Here is a 21,731-nt window from a genome sequence, read left to right on the forward strand (position 1 = left end):
TCTAATAAGTGCCCACGGCGATATTTACTAAAATATTTGCTGGTGAACAATCCCAATTAGCACCCCTTCCGATTGGTCAATATACAAAAGACTTACTTATTCGCGTATAATATGCAATCAAATTCTGGAAAAATATATCTGTCGTATATAAACATTTCAGGCTGTCATCATAAACCACGAAATTGATCTTTCAAGGCTGTTTTTTTCCACCAAAATAACATTCTATTAAAAGCCCCCCATTTCTAATTTTGAGAGCGCCCTGGGCGCTTATTACGTCGAATACGGTAAGTGGAAATAGGAAATGTATCCTTGGATAATTTACACTAACTTAAATCAGTGTATATTATCCAATGACAGACTTCAATACTAGCAATAGGTTATTTATAGGTTAAAGGTTATCTAGTGTTATTATGTTGATACTTGCATTTTCTTCATGTTTGGTTGGGGTGTGGGGTGAGAAATGAGGGAGAGGGGGAATGTGGGGGAAAATATATGTTGATAGAACTAAACAAACTGGTATGGGTTCAAATTCACAAGTGAGAATCATCCTGACACTAGAGAATTTCATCCCCAGGATAAAAAATAGGGTAGGATAATATATTCTTACACATGCATGTCTACGTGCGTACACGTGGAGTAGTGTTATATGGCAAACTAACTGAAAAAGAACTATTGGTAAATGCATGCATTTCATATCTATGGATGTTCTTGTTGTTTTCCGTGCAGTAGACGATTGACTTATTTTGTTATATGAGAGAGATAGCTACGCGATAAATCACAAAGACAAATGAAGAATGAAGTGTGGTTTATGTCATGATAAAAAAAATTCTATCATGACGTCATTTCTGGAGATTTGAATGTATATGTGCTCGCAACTTGATGACATATATTTGACAACATTATTTTGGAGAGGGAAGTATCTAGTGAGTTGTTCCCCATAGATGTAGCTGGACAACGCAGATAAACAAAGTAGTTGAATGATCACATCCAAAAGTGGGAGAGATATGACACTCAGTATTCGGAGAAAGGGTACAGATTGTGAGAATATGTGGGAAATACCAAAAGTAACCCACCCATTCATAAAATGGATTTTTCGACAATGCCGAGGTTGGTGTCTATTCGGGGAGTCATCTTTATTAAAAATAATGTAACTATTTTTTAATGATGTGACCCTCATGGTTTATTCCCCAAGCAGTGTTTTATTGTACGATAAACAAGTCCCACTAATTGTTTATTTCTTAATTAAATTCAACCAACATTTGATTAAAAACTGTGGATTGTAATGTGTGTACATAATCCTGCACATATGTTTTGTTGGTGTTGTGTAGGATTGGCCTGTTGTATGAATCAGTAGTGTAGGGGATGTAGACAGAATGTACAGAACAGCAGTGGGATGTAGACAGAATGTACAGAACAGCTGTGGGGTGTAGACTTAGGATCAGCTGTAGGGTGTAGACCGGACAGAACAGCTGTGGGGTGTAGACTTCACAGAACAGCTGTGGGGTGTAGACTTCACAGAAGAGCTGTGGGATGTAGACTGTACAGAACAGCTGTGGGGTGTAGACCGAACAGAAGAGCTGTGGGGTGTAGACTGTACAGAAGAGCTGTGGGGTGTAGACTGTACAGAACAGCTGTGGGGTGTAGACTGTACAGAACAGCTGTGGGATGTAGACTGTACAGAACAGCTGTGGGGTGTAGACTGTACAGAACAGCTGTGGGGTGTAGACTGTACAGAACAGCTGTGGGGTGTAGACTGTACTGAACAGCTGTGGGGTGTAGACTGTACAGAACAGCTGTGGGGTGTAGACAGAATGTACAGAACAGCTGTGGGATGTAGACTGTACAGAACAGCTGTGGGATGTAGACTGTACAGAACAGCTGTGGGGTGTAGACTTAGGATCAGCTGTAGGCTGTAGACCGTACAGAACAGCTGTGGGGTGTAGACTTCACAGAACAGCTGTGGGATGTAGACTTCACAGAAGAGCTGTGGGATGTAGACTGTACAGAACAGCTGTGGGGTGTAGACCGAACAGAAGAGCTGTGGGGTGTAGACTGTACAGAAGAGCTGTGGGGTGTAGACTGTACAGAACAGCTGTGGGGTGTAGACTGTACAGAACAGCTGTGGGATGTAGACTGTACAGAACAGCTGTGGGGTGTAGACTGTACAGAACAGCTGTGGGGTGTAGACTGTACAGAACAGCTGTGGGGTGTAGACTGTACTGAACAGCTGTGGGGTGTAGACTGTACAGAACAGCTGTGGGGTGTAGACAGAATGTACAGAACAGCTGTGGGATGTAGACTGTACAGAACAGCTGTGGGATGTAGACTGTACAGAACAGCTGTGGGGTGTAGACTTAGGATCAGCTGTAGGCTGTAGACCGTACAGAACAGCTGTGGGGTGTAGACTTCACAGAACAGCTGTGGGATGTAGACTTCACAGAAGAGCTGTGGGATGTAGACTGTACAGAAGAGCTGTGGGGTGTAGACTGTACAGAAGAGCTGTGGGGTGTAGACTTCACAGAACAGCTGTTGGGTGTAGACTTCACAGAAGAGCTGTGGGATGTAGACTGTACAGAACAGCTGTGGGGTGTAGACAGAATGTACAGAACAGCTGTGGGGTGTAGACAGAATGTACAGAACAGCTGTGGGGTGTAGACTGTACAGAACAGCTGTGGGGTGTAGACTGTACAGAACAGCTGTGGGATGTAGACTGTACAGAACAGCTGTGGGGTGTAGACTTAGGATCAGCTGTAGGGTGTAGACGGTACAGAACAGCTGTGGGGTGTAGACTGTACAGAACAGCTGTGGGGTGTAGACAGTACAGAACAGCTGTGGGGTGTAGACTGTACAGAAGAGCTGTGGGGTGTAGACTGTACAGAAGAGCTGTGGGGTGTAGACTGTACAGAAGAGCTGTGGGGTGTAGACTGTACAGAACAGCTGTGGGGTGTAGACTGTACAGAACAGCTGTGGGGTGTAGACAGAATGTACAGAACAGCTGTGGGATGTAGACTGTACAGAACAGCTGTGGGGTGTAGACTTAGGATCAGCTGTAGGGTGTAGACCGTACAGAACAGCTGTGGGGTGTAGACTTCACAGAAGAGCTGTGGGGTGTAGACTTCACAAAAGAGCTGTGGGATGTAGACTGTACAGAACAGCTGTGGGGTGTAGACTGTACAGAACAGCTGTGGGGTGTAGACTGTACAGAAGAGCTGTGGGGTGTAGACTGTACAGAACAGCTGTGGGGGGTGTAGGCGGTATTCTGTGTTAATGAGTTGTATGGGATGCATGATATGCATAGAGATATGTTTTGTCAAGATGGGATCCACAAACATAGCAATAAGTAGGAAAGAATAAGGGTGTGGATGGATCTGTTGAGTCTGATATATGTGTTTGCTGTAGGTGGGGTCATTGAACAGGTAGTAAGTAATCTATTTTACCAAGTGTATTGTCTCGAATAGATGCAGACAAAAACAAATCATATATTGTATCGTCGCATGAAAACTCACGATGCACACGTGAACATCTGGGTTAGAATAGGTCTTCTGCAAACCATGTTTGCCGTAAGAGGCGACTTTGCTTGTAAAAGGCGACTAATGTGATCGGGTGTTCGGGCTTGCTGACATGGTTAATGCATGTCATCATATCCCAATTATGTAGATCGATGCTCATGATGTCGATCATTTGATTGTCTTGTCCAGCCTCGATTATTTACAAACTGCTGTCATATAGCTGGTATATTGCTGAGAGTGGCGTTAAACAACAAACAAACAAACAAACAAACAAACTGGTGCACCGATGTATCGTTTCACCCCTGGTAAGAAGCACTTGTTTTCCTGTGTCAATCATACTGGTCATTAATAAGCAAATAAGCTGATCGCTTCCGTGTTTCAGCCAACATGACCCACTGCAGTGGTCTCAGATTGTGTTTCGATAGTGATCAAACCTACTTTACAGAGATAAGGCTTGTAGGAGTGATTTCATATTGTTAATTAATCTCAACAACACAAGGTAGAGAGCCCTGGATGAAGCGATGAGATTGATAGTCACTGAGTGGAACAGGCTGCTTCTCTGGATGGAATTAATAGGTCACTTGTCCCAGCATCTACAATGTGTTAAGGAAATCTAAAACAAAGGAATAATTCAAAATATTACTGGTCAAGCTGAATTTATCTTTGGAAATATGAATGAATCCTTACATGATGCATAAATATAGACATGCATGTAGACAGTTTAAACATTGTTGAAATGAATTAGGCTGAATAAAGCATTAGTTGATAACATTCTATGATATTGTAGGGTTAGTTGGGATTTTGTAGCTTGCGGGAAGCATGGTAGGTGGTCTGGGATTGGTGATCTCCTGTCAAGTATGCCAGATCTGTGTTGTGTTTGCATAAGGACTTAACAGTGTAATTATTGGTTTAAGGAGTTCAGCTGTCACTGACCAATTTAAGTGTTTTGAAACTTTGTAAACATGACCGATTTTGTCACATATTGTAATTACTTTCTACTGCAAGTAATTTTGGATACAATCAACAAAATATGTTAGAATTAAGTGATATTGATTGTTTTATAAGAACTCAAACAACAGGCAAAAACAACTTGTTTATGTACACCTTATGTACAACATAGTATATCATATTTTGTACTAAACTACCTTTTAATACTATCTAGTTCAAGTCTTATACCTATATACTTTTTCTCTCAATTTTTGTATCTCTATGAACATCCACTTCTTGCAAAACTTTTGTCACCTAAGTGCAACTATGCTAAACCTATGGGTTCACTTTTCTGTGTTTTTTAGACGGTAATTGTTCTAATGATGATGAGTGTGTCATGAGTTCAGTTAAAAAGCCAATGCTGGACCAAGCAAGAGAGAAATCACCAACTGGACCCTCTCACAGATACTGACAGGTCAGAACCGGGATTTCTGGACCTGTGTGACTTATGTCATATTTATAGAATCGGAACTATTGTCCTTGGACTGGTTTGTAGTACAGGGCCATGATGTAGTTCCCAGAATAAGTTAGCATCATTGGCTGGGTCAGGGTTTACACATCCTGTTTTCCAGTCAGGTTAGCTGTGGCATTGCACCTAAATTGTTGCAAGCGTGCACTGTATTTGGATAAACAGGACATTCCTCCGTCCCTTCTCTTCCTCCCCCATCTCTTTCTTTCTTTCCTCTCCTGCTCTCCTCTCCCCCTCCCCCTTTTCTCTGTAGGAGTACGTTGTGCTGATCAGCAATACCCTTGTGGTCACAGAAGGGTCCCCCAGTTTCAAACTGTTCTAAATCCAGATTCTGGTGCACACAATTTAAGGTCACAAGCTCCAGCTAAGCTCCCCTGTAGAGCCTGTAGACCCTACGGGGGAATGTAGAGGTCTCATGCTCCTTGGGGCTTTGAAGTCTTAAAGCCTGAACTCTTGTTACCATTTCATATAAAGATAAGACCTTTCCAGTTTTGGAAGTCTTTGTCATTGGAAATGCCCCAGAGAAGACTCTGCTTGAACTGATACAGACAGCTAGTTGGAAGCTTGCCTTTTTCTCTCAGCACTAGGTATGGCTGAGGACGGAGGTGAGCTTCATTCCTTAGCTTTCAAGGGGATTTATTGGCAAGACGAGTGTGTATTCAGAGCAGAGATGCAGAGAGCCTCAGAAGTCATGACAATGATAGTGCCCCTATCACGCTCTGAAAGATGAGTAAGTTGAGTCCTTGCAATACCTGAAGTTGACTTCGAGATGATTCAGTGCAGGCTTTTTGTTTCCTTCCCTTATGATGATGGACAAGTGAGACTGCATCTGTTTCCTTTGAGGACCCGTGCATTACAGATCCACTGATGCCCCAAACCTCTTCTGTCACAAGCTGTTTCTTCCCTGATTTTGGTAGACACCAACCTCAAGGTAGCATTTTGGCACTATCAGACAGGTTTTCCCAGTTTCTGCATCCAGGATTGTGCTTCAGAGAGTGAAATAACTTTTCCTCCACTTATTGTGATGATTTTGACAATGATTCATTTAGCATTGACTCTGCTAGAACCCATCTTCTGGTGTGTTCAATGCTTGCTGGTATTAGAAGAAATTGTAGTGATATGAATCAGGAAATCGAATGTTTGTTTGTTTATCTGATGCCGCAATCAGCAAAATTCCAGCCATATGATGGTGGCCTGTAAATTATTGCATCTGGACCAGACAAACCAGTGATTGATATTATGAGCAACTCACCATGTCACTGGTGTATGATGACATAATCAACCAGACGATCGAGTCTGACCACCAAACGATATAGTTGCCTTGTTCGACTAGGATATAGGATGCTGGGGACTAATTAATGGACTTCCGTGAACTATATTCACACTGAGGTGGCAAGCAGCAACATTAGTATAGCGACATAAAGTATTGATTATAGGGAAATGTATGTGCATATGAACATTATTACAATGTCATAAACATCTTTATCAAGCAGTTGGAGCAGGTGAAATTTTACAAAACTTGAAATATGAATGAAATGTTTTTTCCAGGTTTGAACTTTTTCATGATCATTTTACACAACATTGATGACTTTTTAATGTTCCTAATCTTGAGTATTTAAAAATTGAGCATTCATTTTAAACATGTTAGGCTAATTATAATATTATGAATCTGTAGTTTCCCTTTTTTATATGTGATAGCTTAACAAAAAGTAGTAAGATCATCTATGTCACATAATTGGCAGAGTGGATGTTTTCTGTCAGTTAATGGTATTGCAACATCCAAGATGGCTGCACCGAGGTTCCAGAAAATGTTTCCATTTGCCATTTAACCTCTAAATAACAAAAAGGGAATGACTACAGAATTCATAATCTTTTGGTTTTTTTAATTGAGATGTCATTTCCATACATACTACTGAGACTTGGGCTTTTGGGAATACAGTCCATCACTGATATATTTTGATTTGTGTACTCAAGCTGCCCGTTGTAAAAAAAAATTTTTTTTCGCAGCAGCATCTTTACAACATTCATCACTGCAGTATTTATGACCTTGAACTTCGCATTGCAAAGGAGAATAGCCTCTCATGGATTGGAGATTGTCGTTATTGTCTACCGATGGAGTCCTGTGTTTTGAATCTTTGGTGTTCCATAATTTACAAAACTTTCATTTTCATTATTTTTTACCATATGTAGGCTTGTGTGAAATGGTATACAGATGGTGTCTTATTGGCATTCATTTTGTAAGATATGCACATGAATACAAATATTTCAGTATGTTGTTCAGTTTTGAATAAAGTAGAAATTTTATGACAAATAGGCTAGGATTAATAAAAGCAATAGGGCATGATTTTGTTATCTCCCAGCATATAATGCGGGGGGGATGTAGCGATCAGCCTGTCTGTCTGTCTGTCTGTCTGTCTGTTGTCTGTCTGATTTTTATTATTAAAAATCTTTATGGAAAGAAGTTGGACAAGGACACGATTGCCAGTTTGACGGATAATTTTGCGCGACTTGTTTTTTGTTTCTGGAGCGTTACTCAAAAAACGTTCTATAGTTTTCAACAAAACTTGGCAGATATATCTAACAGATCCTGATGTGGTGCCTTTTGTTATTTGCAGATTTTTGGCATTTTTCTTTTTTTGATTTCCATGGACACAATAGGACAATTTCCGAATCCCAATTCAATGGTGTTGTTTTGATAGCACATAACTACTCTTGTATACAGACAGGTAGATTAGAGAGAGGCAGATGACTTGTGCTTTCAAATATGTGAGGGCCAGGGGGATTGTCATCTTCTGATGACTCTTGTAAAATGAAGCATTTCAACTAAAATTCAGTAAATGTTTGTTTTGTATAGAATAACTGTATGAGAATAATCCTTACAACAATATTGGATGATTAAGTTGGAGTGCCATGTACTGTAATACAGGTTTTGTATTATTGATAGAACAAGGTCAAATACATGTATGGTAAAGCCCTGTGATAGAGGTTCGCCTCTTCTGAAGTCTGTATAATCTGTATGATAACATGCGGAATGTATTGCAGGTTGAAATCAGATATGGGACTCCTTCAGTGAAGGACAATTGTGGAGTATCAAGAGGGTGTATGACCTTAAGAGTGATTATTTGTAATGCTGTTTACAATCCATTGTTTACACAGCCAATATCTCATTTCACTTTGAAGTAATGATTGGGCAGAAAGATGGCCTTCAAGAGGAGCACATCCTACTTGTCTACCCTAGGGCGCCATGAACTGTTGAAATCATTCTTGCTATTAAGAAGTCATGCCCTTGCCAAACTCAACAGGTGAATATATCATGGTTCAAGCCTTATTCTGTCAACAAACACTTAAGGAGAAAACTGAGTTAAGTCCCTTACCTGTTGTGACTGAAAGTATGGCAAAGTGGATAGGAGCTCATGGGGTGAATATACATTGTCGTGTTGGCCGTATTTAGTGTTTTACAAAACTTTTGTGAGTGTTTTTATAGTTATCTCCTTGTATTTCTTGTAAGATATATTTTATTGGAGTATTCTGATATTTTTGTGACTTGAGTGAAATGGTGAGTGGGGTTTTAGATAGCTTTTTTTGTAATATTACTGAAATATCATGGCAGGGGAACACAAAAATAGACTTTCCAAATTTTCCTTATGTAGGATGCATGTAAGGGAAACAGATCACTGTGTTGTACGTCTTTGAAGTATCATGGATCTCCCCATGCAGGTTCTAGGTCAGAACACACTGCTTCTCATTAGCCATGGAACTCTGGGGCATGACAGTTACCCAGTAGATGTACCATGCTTGCCTTAGAACCATGGAAATTCCATGTTGTCAGAAGTGCTTACTTTTGTGGGGATTGGTTGGTTCAAGTGTGAGTCCCGATAGTGTGACATTACAAAATGATGATATTCATTGGTTTGACTGGTCAAAATAATACAGCTGTGATATTCGACTGCAGCATACACTCAGTGTCATTAACTTGATGAATCTCTTTGAAATATGAAGCTCCAGTATTTGAGGTAGACTAAAATCTAGTCTCTGAAATGGACATATTTTACAGAGAATTTTTTTTATTAGATTATAGTTATAATTGATCATCCATTGGGGACAAATAGAGGGACAGTTCTTTAAGTAATATGAATATGAATGTCTAATGAAGACAGAGTTGACTTGTTGATGTCAACATCTTTATTCTTTCAATTAGCATTGTAATTGAACAGATGAAGAAGTTGAAATCATGTCAACGCTGGCTCCACTGACACAATAGATCCTAAAATGTCATGACATTGGAGCTTAGATCACAAGACTGTATTGAAGATCATATGAGAGAGAGAGAGAGAGAGAGAGAGAGAGAGAGAGAGAGAGAGAGAGAGAGAGAGATGTGATCACTTTTGTCAAAGATTTCAAAATAGTGTTTGAAGATAAATATGTTAAGGAGGTTACTTAAACGGAGGAAGTTGTGCATTGCTCAGATAGTTTGTTCACCTGCCTTCCTCAGCTGCCACAGGTGGGGTCAGACAGACCTTGCAGGGGAGGGGAGGTAATATCCAACTCGACTCACAATTTTGTATGACTTCCAGTTGCATCTTTCCTCATTAGGTAGCAGGGTTGTAAGAAACAACTTGCCCTGGCATAAGTTTCATATTGGTATTGTCTAACATATGAATTGCAATAATAAATCAATAATAGACATATAATTAAGGTTTTAATTTTAAATCTGTATGGGATTAATGAGGCCTTGATAGAGCTTTGGGTTCCAATTATGTCCAATTATTAACCAATTTTAGAGATAAGGATAAATGTTGAAATGTTGTGCAATGTTTATTTGAACTCACATAGATAGACACTGTGATACTTAAAATATAGCGGTATTGACCAGTGGATGAAATGAAATGGAGGTTGTGTTAAGATTTTGATCAGTTAGTACTAAGTAATATTTGGAAAGAGGAGAGAGAAGAAAAGAAATCTATTGACAACACTTGGTGGATCATATATAGAGGGAATATTGAAGAGGAACTGTTTCACTATACTTTGGTATTCACACTGTTAATAAGTAGTAAAATGACCACCTAGTGTACCAAGAAAGGGACGTAATATGAAATATATAAAAATATAAGTAGTAAAATGACCACCCAGTGTACCAAGAAAGGGACGTAATATGAAATATATAAAAATAGCAGAGTTGAAGTAACCATTTTAATTATATCAATTTAAGCAGACCGTATATGAAAATATTTGCTGTCAAAGCAGTACATTGGGTGCTTCCTGTGACAACTATGTTACAGTCTAGGAATAACTCAATCCTCAATCAAGTACACCAGTAAATATGACGAGAAATCCATCATCTACACTTCTGTGCACTATTCATATGTAATTGACATGTTGATTGGTTAAGCATTTTTGGATGGTGTACTGTCTGTCAGTATTAAATGTCCACATACTGAAGGCCATGTACTGAAGCTATGCTATCTGAAATGATTGACTAGGGCAGTAAATTCAACTGTACTGAAAGAAATAGTTAGAATATTTTACACACTGATTATGCTCCAGATGACCTGAAAGGCATCACTCAAGGCTGACTTGAACCTCTGGTTTCGAATTTACAAAATAACCTTTTTGTAATTTGTCATTTTAAGGTTGTTTTCAAGATTGAAAAGTTTTCACCCTAAAGGTTAAGACTTTGTTATGGCTCATACTTTAAGACTTGTGGCCTCTGAAGTACAGAGCCTTATTCAATATCTAACATTTCTTGCATGCTGGGAAGACTTCCTGCCATGAATACATGGTTTAGCGGAAGATATGTGTAAGATATTTATCTGATTGGCAGCACACAATTTTGACACATATCGATAAGTTTATAAGATGCACTTAGCCAACTGGTAGCCTGAGGCCCCATGTGCACATTGATGTGTATACTCGGATGAGACGAGACTTGATAGATGCCAGACCTGTTTGGGTGACCTTTTGGTATTCTTTTGCAATACACACCTACCCCTGGTGTTGGGAATCTGGCTCAAAGTTTTCTGTATATCCTACCATTGGCATTTGATACTTGTATACCATCCATACAGATCCTTTTCATTATTACATAGCAGCATGAGTTAGCACATACCAAGCATTTCCCCCTTATTGTGACTCCCTGTACATTTTTATTGAAGCTTGAATATCACGAAAAAAACAAAAGTAGAAGGAAGTTAGTATTAGATGATGTTAAAGTTTGTCGTAATTGGGTGTCTTATATAGAAACTTGGCACAAGAAGGGGAACATATTACAAAGTTAGTGTTTGATTTAGAGAATATAGAAAGGTTAGTTCTGATTTTGATTTCCTTTCTTGAAGGAAAACAGATTGGCAAAGAGAGACTAATTTGATCAGGAAACCCTGGTGGAAGCTGGAGTCAGTGTGGAACTGTTCTTAAAGAGGCATCTCAAACCACAACTGTTTGGTGTTCCTGTGAATGCACTGATGTAAGTAACACATTTGTTTTCTACTTGTGTTTATATTTCTCTATGGATAGCAGCCATGTTAGATGTTATATGTCAACAGGATAAAATGTCAGTCTAAGGTTAGCTTCCACTTTTATTCTCATCTGTCGTGTGGAATGTTGGAAAATGCTTGCCCTGTGTCAAGAATCCACCACCACTTGTTACCCCAAAAAATCATTTGGCCTTATTAATGGGAGCCTTCGACTCTGAAATCTATGAAAATGTGATGCTTTGTAATTCTGTTATTCCTAGTCCTTAAATGTTATGTATTATCAATGGAGAATTCATAGCGTGTCTCAAAGACCGTAACATGCTGCTAGTTTTAATCAGTCTAATTAAATGATAATATTTGTGGTGAAAATGGAAGCATGCATTGGATATTCACAAGTTTTGAGAAGATTGTATATTTATGTAATTAACACTTGCCCATTGCTATTTTACATGACAGGTTGAAATGCACAGATAACAAAACAGTTTTAATCCTAATTCAAACCTGCAAGTGTTCCTGAGTTGTCTATATTTTTTACAAATAGAGTAATTGTATAATTCCACTGATCAAGTTTGTGTAATTGAATGAGTTTCACACCTTCAAGTCGTACACTACAAACAAACAGAAATGAATATGATGTTATAATCTAATAACCTCAGCTTGAGCTAAATAATTAAGAAGACATTTTGTAATTACCGTAGAGACGTGCCGCTGGTCAACATCTCCTGCTGATACTGGACCAAGGTAATTAGTTACAAAGTGTGAAATATTCCATATTTGAAATAGTGCTATTCTCACCAGTTATAATTATGAATATTTGAAAAGCATTGCTCCAGGAACAGGTGCAGAATTTAATTAATTTAATATAAGAGTTGACGGCAAATGCAGCTTTAGATTTTTCTGCCTGACAAATCGCCAGTGTCATTCTGATATGATATTAACGCTGTAGGCTGAATTACGAATGGAATTCATGCCTTATGGTTGTGAGATTTATCTCACTAACAAAGAGGTGAGAAAGATGTGTCAGATTCTCAAATGGAGTCCATACCTTTGCTAATACAGAGAAAATGGAAAGCTTAACTTCACTTTGTTGCCATTTCTTCATTCAAATGTCATTGGTTTTGATGCTTTTAAGTTTGAATATGAAATCTTTTCTGTGTTAAGTCATCACTAATTATGCCCTACTTTGGGGCAGTTTTGCTTTGAAACTTAGATCTTTGTAGTGCTGTGACACGTAGAGGAAGCATTTTGTGAATGATGAGTTCATGTTGATTTGGGGGGATGGGGGCGGAGAAAGGCATATAATATCTTAATCATTCTCTCATATTTCACTTGTGAAATACACACAACGTTTGTGCTTTCATTTTGACTTGAAAGATGTGCCAAACTAATATAGAAATATGTATTTTTATGGTATCATCTGCATCTGTATCATCTAAAAGCGACATTAAAGGAAATGGTCACCGATAGAGATGTCAATCTTTCAAATATTGATGGAATTATTTCCGAATTTATCTCTCTAATTTTGTATTCATTATCATGTTATCAATAGTAACAGGAAATAATCGGAGCTAATTAAAATACCTCACTCAGGCATAAGAATAATTTGACACATTCTACGATGTTTTTACTATTGTAGGCCAGGAAATCTTGCCCCAGCCATTGATGCCAAGGTTAACAATATTGACAGAACAACGAGCAGTCAGTTACTTCAGGAATAGGTTGTCCTGATTTACGCTCATGATCTTATTTACCTCACGTCATTGACAGATGAATGGTTTTGAAAGTGTAATTGTGTATATTAAAGAATGAATCTGAAACTTAATGCATTGATTACAACGTATATTTGTATGTGAACTTCATACCATTCACTTGTGTCTCATGTCAGTGCCTGCCTGCCTGTGTCTGGAAACTTTTCTGTCGGGCTGCATAAAATATTCCTCCACCTGCCCGACTGTCTGGCAGATAATTTTAAGACTACGTACTTACATATTCAGTTTTGTTATGACTTATCAAATTATTGTTTACATTATTTCAACTGAATCAGGACGTGATTTGTCTCTTTTTTTTGGTGGTTTTTCAAAATTAATAATGTCTGAATGCAGGCAGGTATCTTTGAAGGTGATCAGGCAACATTTATGGGTCACCTGCCTGACCGTTTAGTTGGGCGTTTAAATTATTTCCAATTCATGTCGAAGTGTGATTTGTGTGTGTAGCATTTCATGTCAGTCTGTACGAGTGACACAATGGCCAGAGGACTAAACAGGGAATCTGTTCCTCCAAGGCCAAACAGATAATGTCTTTGCAATGGTTAGGTTCATAAACCTGAAAAATGGACATTGACATGTTTGATAATGGCAGGCTGGGACTGTTCAGACATGTTTTGTTTACTAAAGTGTTATTGCATGATAAATATTAAGCAAGTTATACTGAGATTTATAACTTTCATGTTGATTTACAAAGAGTTGAATTAGTCATGTATAACCATTTTTACATAGCAAATATTATGAACATGTTTCAGATTGAATTTCAAGTTATTTATGTTTGATGCATTTCATTTTATACGGAAACATTCAATACTGTATTGCGACTGGACTGGACTAGACTAGACTCGACTCGACTGGACTCGACTCGACTGGACTGGACTCGACTGGACTGGACTCGACTCGACTGGACTCGACTCGACTCGACTGGACTGGACTGGACTCGACTCGACTCGACTAGATGAGACTAGACTAACACAACTATAAAATAGATTTCTTTTGTGCTGCTCAAGCATTTATCTATCGCTACATTAAACTTTGGGAGCATTGTTAAACTTACCCCTGATTTAGTACCTGTCTGGATATGTCCAGACTTGGCAGAATATGAAACAACAATGTGGGCCTCCAAAGTCTGAGATGTTTGATTTGACATCGATGAAACTGGATGTATCTTTTAAACTGTGGTGGTGAAGTACAACTTTAGAGCTGAAATCTGGTGTTGAAAAATAGGCTCATAATATGATCCAAGCAAATAAAATCATCAATGAACCTTCCATGTGTAAATAATGTAAGAAAATGGTATATCAATATGAATTTTTGGTATTTTTACCGATGTTCAATCTACATAGACATATTCCCATGTTTATCCCCTTTGTCTGCCCCTGGTGATTCAATACTGATATTGATCCTGGAGTTTCTTTATGCCATGTTTTCTCAGTTTGTAAGTAGGTTTTTGGCTCACCTAGCTGGGTGTTAGCTCAAGGGAACATTATGTCATGGGCTGTTGGCAAATTGTCCATTCTCAACAGATCAATATGTATATGAAACTGCTGGACAAATGGAGCTGGAACTTCAGTTGACATTCATGTTCAACACTGACCACACCAATGTTGGTTCACATGGTTCTGATTTGCATGTATTTGACATTTATGGATACACCATTGTCGATAAAGTTAAGAAAGCAGAACTCAACTGCGAATGATAATGGAAGTAATAGTTGTAGCTTCCACTTGTTTACTTTAAGAAGTGTTGTTGAACTATTTTGTTTTACCTTTCAGTTCAGGTGAGCCAATATAACATGGCATGGTGTGGTTCTCCCATCTATCCATCCATCTGATTCTTCATCCTGCTTTGACACTTGACCTTTAAAACTGTTTATTACCGAAAGTCATGTCAATTTATGTCATCGCCCACCATCCATCTGCCTGTCCAGTTGCCTAAACTTTTGCATGTTCAACATCGTCTCTGAAAAACACTGCTTATGGAGCTGAGACGTAGTTTTACTTATCCCAGCTATGGTGTCTTTTTATGATCCAATGTTTAGAAACATGTTACTGGCATGCAATCCAGGGGGATATAGCCATCATCTGATCTGTCAGTCCAGACATACTTTGTATTAAAGCGTATTGAAAACTGTGAAAGATTTTTCATCCAAACTTGTTATATGTATTAACAAGAAGTGGTGTCTTTGGTTTCTGTAGGGGCCAGGGGGATTTGTCATCTTCTCATTACACTTGCTTCAATATGTATTGGTTGGCTGTTTAACGCCGCACTCAGCATTATTCCAGCTATATGAGGGCGGTCTGTAAATAATCGAGTCTGGACCCGACAATCCAGTGATTAATATCATGAGCATCCATCCACGCAATTGTTTCAGTATGTAATAAAATAGGTGTAGGTACTTGGACCTAACAAGTACCTTCCATTTTTGGTGAAATTATGCATTTTGACCTTTATTCAACCTGTACAGCATAATTGTTTTTGACAAAGTCAAGTAGGTGCACAGTTGGAAACACTTATTAAAGATATACAACATTGAGAACACAAGTACTTGGGACTGATCAAGTTTCAAGAATATCTTTTTTGCAGCAATGCTTAAAGATGCAGAAAAAGGTTTGAGCTGTCTGAATCAAACTATATTAGTATACAATATGGTTGCCATTCTTTTCAATTCAGAATGCAACATCTTCCTGATATTACTTAATATGTATTTTCCCAAACTAAATAATTTTTCTTGAGAAATAACTACTCGTTATGATACTATTGGGTGGCGAACAGATTCTATAATCATAACTAAATTAAACTTGCTATCAAGTAACATAGTTCAACAACTTGCAACACTGGACTGTTATATCTGACAGTGAGTCAAAAAGTAGGAGCTGTGTCAGCTGGAACAGATTTTTTCATTTACTTCCAACTGTCTCTGCCAACATGTTGGGTTTATCTTTGTCTTCATTTGCGGCTTGGCATTCCACCCACCCTCAAAGTTATTAGTTTCATTGTTATAGTCATCATCATTTTCATTCACAATTTTTATTGGCACAATCATTTTAGTATGCTGTCAAGTAAAGCAGAATGGTCTAAACTTGATTCACTGCACAAAGTGTAGACATTTAGCATAAACGAATCCTTCCACTCTTGCATCAAAAGCTATCAAAATGTTCAATGACACAGCCGATAAGTATGGTTATACAAGATTCATGTCAATCAGGAAACGGGTGATCAAGAAAACTACAGAGCAAATGTCAATCAAGTTGACTAATCCTTTCTGTGTCTACTAGGTCCTTATTTGAAGTAATAACATTAAGCCCCCACAAGATAATTTTGTCAAGGTAGTCATTTGACAACCTCTGAATTTTTGACCGTATAAAAACTGAAATTTAAGTCGCTAAGGTAGTTAGAGGCATAGGCTTTTCTTTTTCAGAATTGTTCCTAAAATGGTTTATGATATATGTTTCTGTTTGGGAAGTTTTCGCCAATGAGGGACAGGGGCCACCCTATTTTGTGGTTTTATTTGCCTGGTGGGTACAATGTGTACATAATGACCATTTTTGGTGTCCTTTTTGTGATATGGCTTGAATATTGCTAAAATCATATAAAAGTCTCTCACTACCAAAAAAAAATGAAAAATGAAAGAGCTTCATGAAAGTGTCTGATTTACACTCAAGGCCAAAGAAGCTGTATTGGTCATGTGCCTTGATATTTTTACGAAAATGTTTGCAATAATACTGAAAGGTTGTGACAACAAGCTTATATACTTTTATGATCATACTGCAAGAATGTTTTGAGGTAGTAATTATATGAACATGAAAAACACCAGTGAATCCCATTACAGCTCTTCAGACTAGGTTCATTGACTGGCTAATGTGTATATTAATAATATGTGTACATGCAGTTGAATTACAACCTGATGGTGAACACCCATGTAATGTGACATATAATAGAGATTCATTATACTTTGGTAATTAAGAGATGGTGATTGCACAACAGTGTTAACAGCATGCTGCAACAATGATTTATGGTATTATTGCAAACATGAGCATGAAAATGGTTACTTATCCTTATTTTACTGTTTTTACTGTGTTTGTTGGTATTCGTGTAAGTTGAGAATCAATGTGACACTAAGATCCCTGATGCATCATGCTTAACAATAACACCTACATAATCCACAAATATAATCACAGAAAATCCAAAAGCATTGATTTGACTGCATATGCCCTGATAGAAAAGTAATAATACCCAATGGTTTGTTTAAACGTTCACATGTACCTACTTATAGGAGCACCAAGATCTTTTTTTCGTGGAAAGGACAATGGTTAAGCGCATGTGTGCACTGTAGTGGCAGGAAGTCTGTGACTAACAGAATCAGGTGGTCAGGCTTGCTGACTTGGTTGATGCATGTTATTGTGTCCCAATTGCGAAGATGGATGCTCACGACGTCAATCACTGGATTGTCTGGTCAGACTCAATTATTTTCAGACCACTGTCATGTGGATGGAAAATTGGTGAGTTTGGCATAAAAAAATAAACAAACACACAATAAGTCCAATGTTTCACCATAAAAGCAACACTCGGCTGGACACACATGTACAATAATTTGGAGTTTAACAAACTAGAGTTGACTCTTGTACCATGTTTGTTAATGCAGGGATTTATTTCGAATTCCCAAACTAAATGCTCTTGAGTGGCAAATTGGGGAGAAAAGTGTTATTTTCTTCAACATGGGGATTTTTTTCTTAAATTTTCTAAAATTCAGAGGTCTTTTAATTTTGCATTCAATGCAGTAATTCAGAACTGAACATTTGACTGCCTTGTCTTGTTGTAACTATATTAATATGATTTGGCAATTTGTACTGACAGATTCTGTAGACTTGGGACCGAACATTGAACAGGTCCATATAAAACCCTGGTTAATGTGAACAGAAAATCTTTGTTTTAAGAAACTGATTTAAAGGGTCCTGTAAGTGTACAAGTTATGTCCAGAGATAACCTTCTTTCATTTATGAATTGTAATGCACTGATGGATTTGTTATTAGTACCTGGACATCATTGACAATGTAATGGGGAGCCAGATTTCTAATGAATATGAAATTCATGTGTCATATAAAAGTACAGCTATTCTCAGGTTCCTATTACCATGATGCAGAAATTTGCATTTTGAAATCTTTAAATCTGCTTCTTATTCATTTAAATTCATTGATTGAGAAGAGACCAGTCCAACTGGAAAAGATGTAGGAACAGATTTGATAATTCTGAGGTTGGAAATGATTAACAACAGCAACAGAAGGCAAGTCACTGTCATGTTGCTGAAGGCAAGTCACTGTCATGTTGCTGCTCACTGTTTTATTGAATGGGAATAGTTATTGTACACGGAACAAGAATAGGTATTTTGATGATTCCAAGGGAAAGAAGCATTGCATGGAGGAGTGTGTGAGTGTGGTTTTACTCCTTACATTCCAACAATTTCACGCTGGGGACACCAGAAATGAGCTTCACGCAATGTACTCTTATAGGGAATCGAACCTGGGCCTTCGGTGTGACAATTGAATGCTTTAACCATCAGGCTGTAAAGTAGAGTAAAGTAGGGAAAGGTACTATAGAGAATCCTGATCTGCATGTCAGATTCTTAATTTCCATATTTCTGTGTTATACTGAGAATGTGTGGTTGAACATATTGTTACATTTGGACATCACCTGTTGACCGAACTAAGGATGATCACTGGATTTTAAGAAGGCATAAGTAAAACTCCATGGGAGTAAGGATGGCATGTGTTCAAGGTTGCATTTGTTGTGTATATTTGGAGGTGCTAGCTGCATGCATGTTGTTTTGCCCTATATGTACAGCTGCTGTGTAAAAGTTACAACATGGACATTTCACTCCTGGCAGGAAGCTCTGCCAGAATTGAAGACTTTGAAAGTAAGGGATACCCTTCAAACAATTTGCAGTTTGTTTGTGGAAGGTAGAGTGTAGCATACCTTTACATACCCACTCATAACATGGAATGGTAAATCGGGGCATTTAGTGTTGGATCTGATTCAACCCGCCAAACAAAATTTCTTTCATGAGTTGCAAGTTTTCTGGATTGAATTACACCTGAAGAATCTATTTGTGTTTCACAGACAAAGAAAATAAAGCCAAGACTTTATGATATGCTTTCTTTTTGCATGGAAGGTATTGTTGTTTCAAGCTCCTATTAGAAGGTAACTGTCATCTGTCCTGAAGCTGTAAATTTCCAATCCAAATATATATATTACACCAAACTACATGACCAAAGAGGTTATGTATAATTACTTCACTTCAGCTCTTTTTGTTTTTTTTGATTGGGTTTTCTAATTTTGTTCCTCTCTAAACACTCTCTTAAAGGTTTCTGAAGACGTTGTGTGCTTAAACAATTTGCACCTGTTACTTCCCATAGCTTAAAGAATCTTAACTTATGTTTTTTCTTCTTTCTCTATTCTATTGTCTGTTTGTCATTTTCAAATCATCTGCCTTATGTTTACTGTAAATGTATATCATTATGATTGTTGGTGTCTTTTGAAAAGGACAGTTTCACTAAAGGAATGTTGATATTTGTGAATGCAAAGCATATCTGTAGTGTATTTCTGGCATCTATTGTCCATGTAAATGTTATTTGGATTTCGATGGACATTTCTGTTATGTTTTGGTATGTAGAAACATCCCAAGCAAATGTTGACATGTGTAGTATAATAGATGTTATAAATATGCCGGACATGGAAATAGAGACTGAGCTATAATCGCAAAATCAGCTGACACTGGAAGCTGAATAAACTGTTCTTTTGACTCTGCAGTCTGAATCAACAATCATTCTTGTAAATATTGATGCAAAAGGTACAGACCTCCAAAGATGTTGTTTTATTGGAACCCTATGTTCCTAACAGTGGAATCATAACAATTTGACACAAGGAGAAATACATAGGAAGTCATTGCTTGCTAAAACAGCCCACAACATACCTCCCTAATTGCTTACATATTCTGAAAAGGGACTTGTTGATAGGGGCATCTCAGCATGGAAGTGTTGGACCTTCCTCTGGGGAAACATTAAAACATGACATCAACCCATCTTGATGAGCTCCAAGAATCTGTTCCAGAACACTGCTGTGTTGTTGTGGTGGCTAGCTGGAGACCACTACATCTTGTACCATAGCCATGAAGGTTGTTTGTATCATATACAGAAGAAATACTCCACAGAGATCTATTTAGGGGCAGGTGCTCCGAGGCTCATATTAGGCCCCATGTCCGCAACAAATGTCAGTAAAAATTCCCAAATTGGAATGCACAATTCATGTGCATATAACTAATGTTATAACTAATAGCTTTCTAGAAGTGACTAGTATGTCAATGATAAAAGGAGCAATAGTGAGTGAGTTGGGTTTTTCGCCGCTTTTAACAGTATAAAGGAGCAATAAACAAGAAGAGGCTTTGATGCTGAGTTACACATTTTTGCATCGAATCCAATGTTAAAATACCTCTGAATTTAATAAGAGTAAATATTGAATAAGATAATAATATTTTTGCCTAGTTTCCATAACAAAGGTACTTACAATCTGTGACTCATCAATGGTATTTGTGTTGTTGCTAATGTCTGTCATTTGTAAGTCATAGAGGAGAACTATTGTTAATTTAATTGATATAAATTCATGGTCAAGTGATTAATATTTAGACATAGGATACAATTTTAATCATGTGAATTTTTAGTGTAAGAGGACAATTTGTTCCTTTGGTCAGTATTTCAGCAATATCATGGCATCTTGACATTTGTAAACATTTACAACTTTGTGGTCACATATAATGGTATTTTGTAAGGGGTATGCCAACCTCATGATACAAACCACATTACATTACATACAGCAATACTCAATTTTTGTCTTGAATTTCTCCATGTTCCCTCTGGATAACAAGAGATTGTTGCTTTCACACAGGTCTGTGTAAACTCACATGATTGGTTAACACCTGTGATTGGTTAAGTCAGATGATTGTTTTGTTCAAATAGTGTTTGAGATAAGATTTCATGATTAAGTTATGTGATAAGCAGTATAGCTAACCTGATTAGTTATGTGATTCTTTAACAAGATCACTATTGCGAACCTTAGTAAATATTACTTTTGGAGAATCAGTACAAAACATGAAACTTAAGTGTCAATGAATTGTTATAAGAGAAAGATTGTCTTGAATGTTATCATCACATTTGCACACACAGACACCCTGGTGAATAGTGACATCCTGTCACTTATGCCATACCGTGGTGTCCATCTGTCCGTCTGTCCGTCCGTCCATCAACAATTTTTACTGACGACTTCTTCTGATGAACCACTAATTGGAGATTAACTAATTGGAGTACTAAAGGTGGGGCTGAGGGGCGGGGCCAAATAGGGGTAATTTGGCTATATTGGTTTAAGCGACTTCTTTTCTGGAACTAAGAGATAGATATCAACCATATTTGGTTGGGAGCATTCTCCGGTGGTGAGGATTCAAAATTGTACAAATGGAGGGGCTGACCGCCCAAGGGGTTGAGGG

General features: G+C 37.9%; 1 protein-coding gene across 6 annotated transcripts in view; it reads left to right on the top strand.

The window, feature by feature from the left end:
- The window catches only part of LOC139471859 (zwei Ig domain protein zig-8-like), a 226,820-nt gene that overhangs the window by 46,149 nt on the left and 158,940 nt on the right, over nucleotides 1-21,731 (top strand). For 4 of the 6 annotated variants that reach the window (XM_071254372.1, XM_071254364.1, XM_071254407.1 and 1 more), the window contains exon 2: nucleotides 11,298-11,425. The gene's annotated coding sequence lies outside the window, so the exon portion shown is untranslated. Of the gene's footprint in view, nucleotides 1-11,297; nucleotides 11,426-12,133; nucleotides 12,177-21,731 lie in introns of those variants that run through there. The other 2 variants (XM_071254381.1, XM_071254389.1) reach the window with 2 other exon arrangements.

This window comes from Haliotis cracherodii, unplaced genomic scaffold, assembly GCF_022045235.1.
Source record: "Haliotis cracherodii isolate W230 unplaced genomic scaffold, xgHalCrac1.p SCAF_1, whole genome shotgun sequence".
NCBI lineage: Eukaryota > Metazoa > Mollusca > Gastropoda > Lepetellida > Haliotidae > Haliotis > Haliotis cracherodii.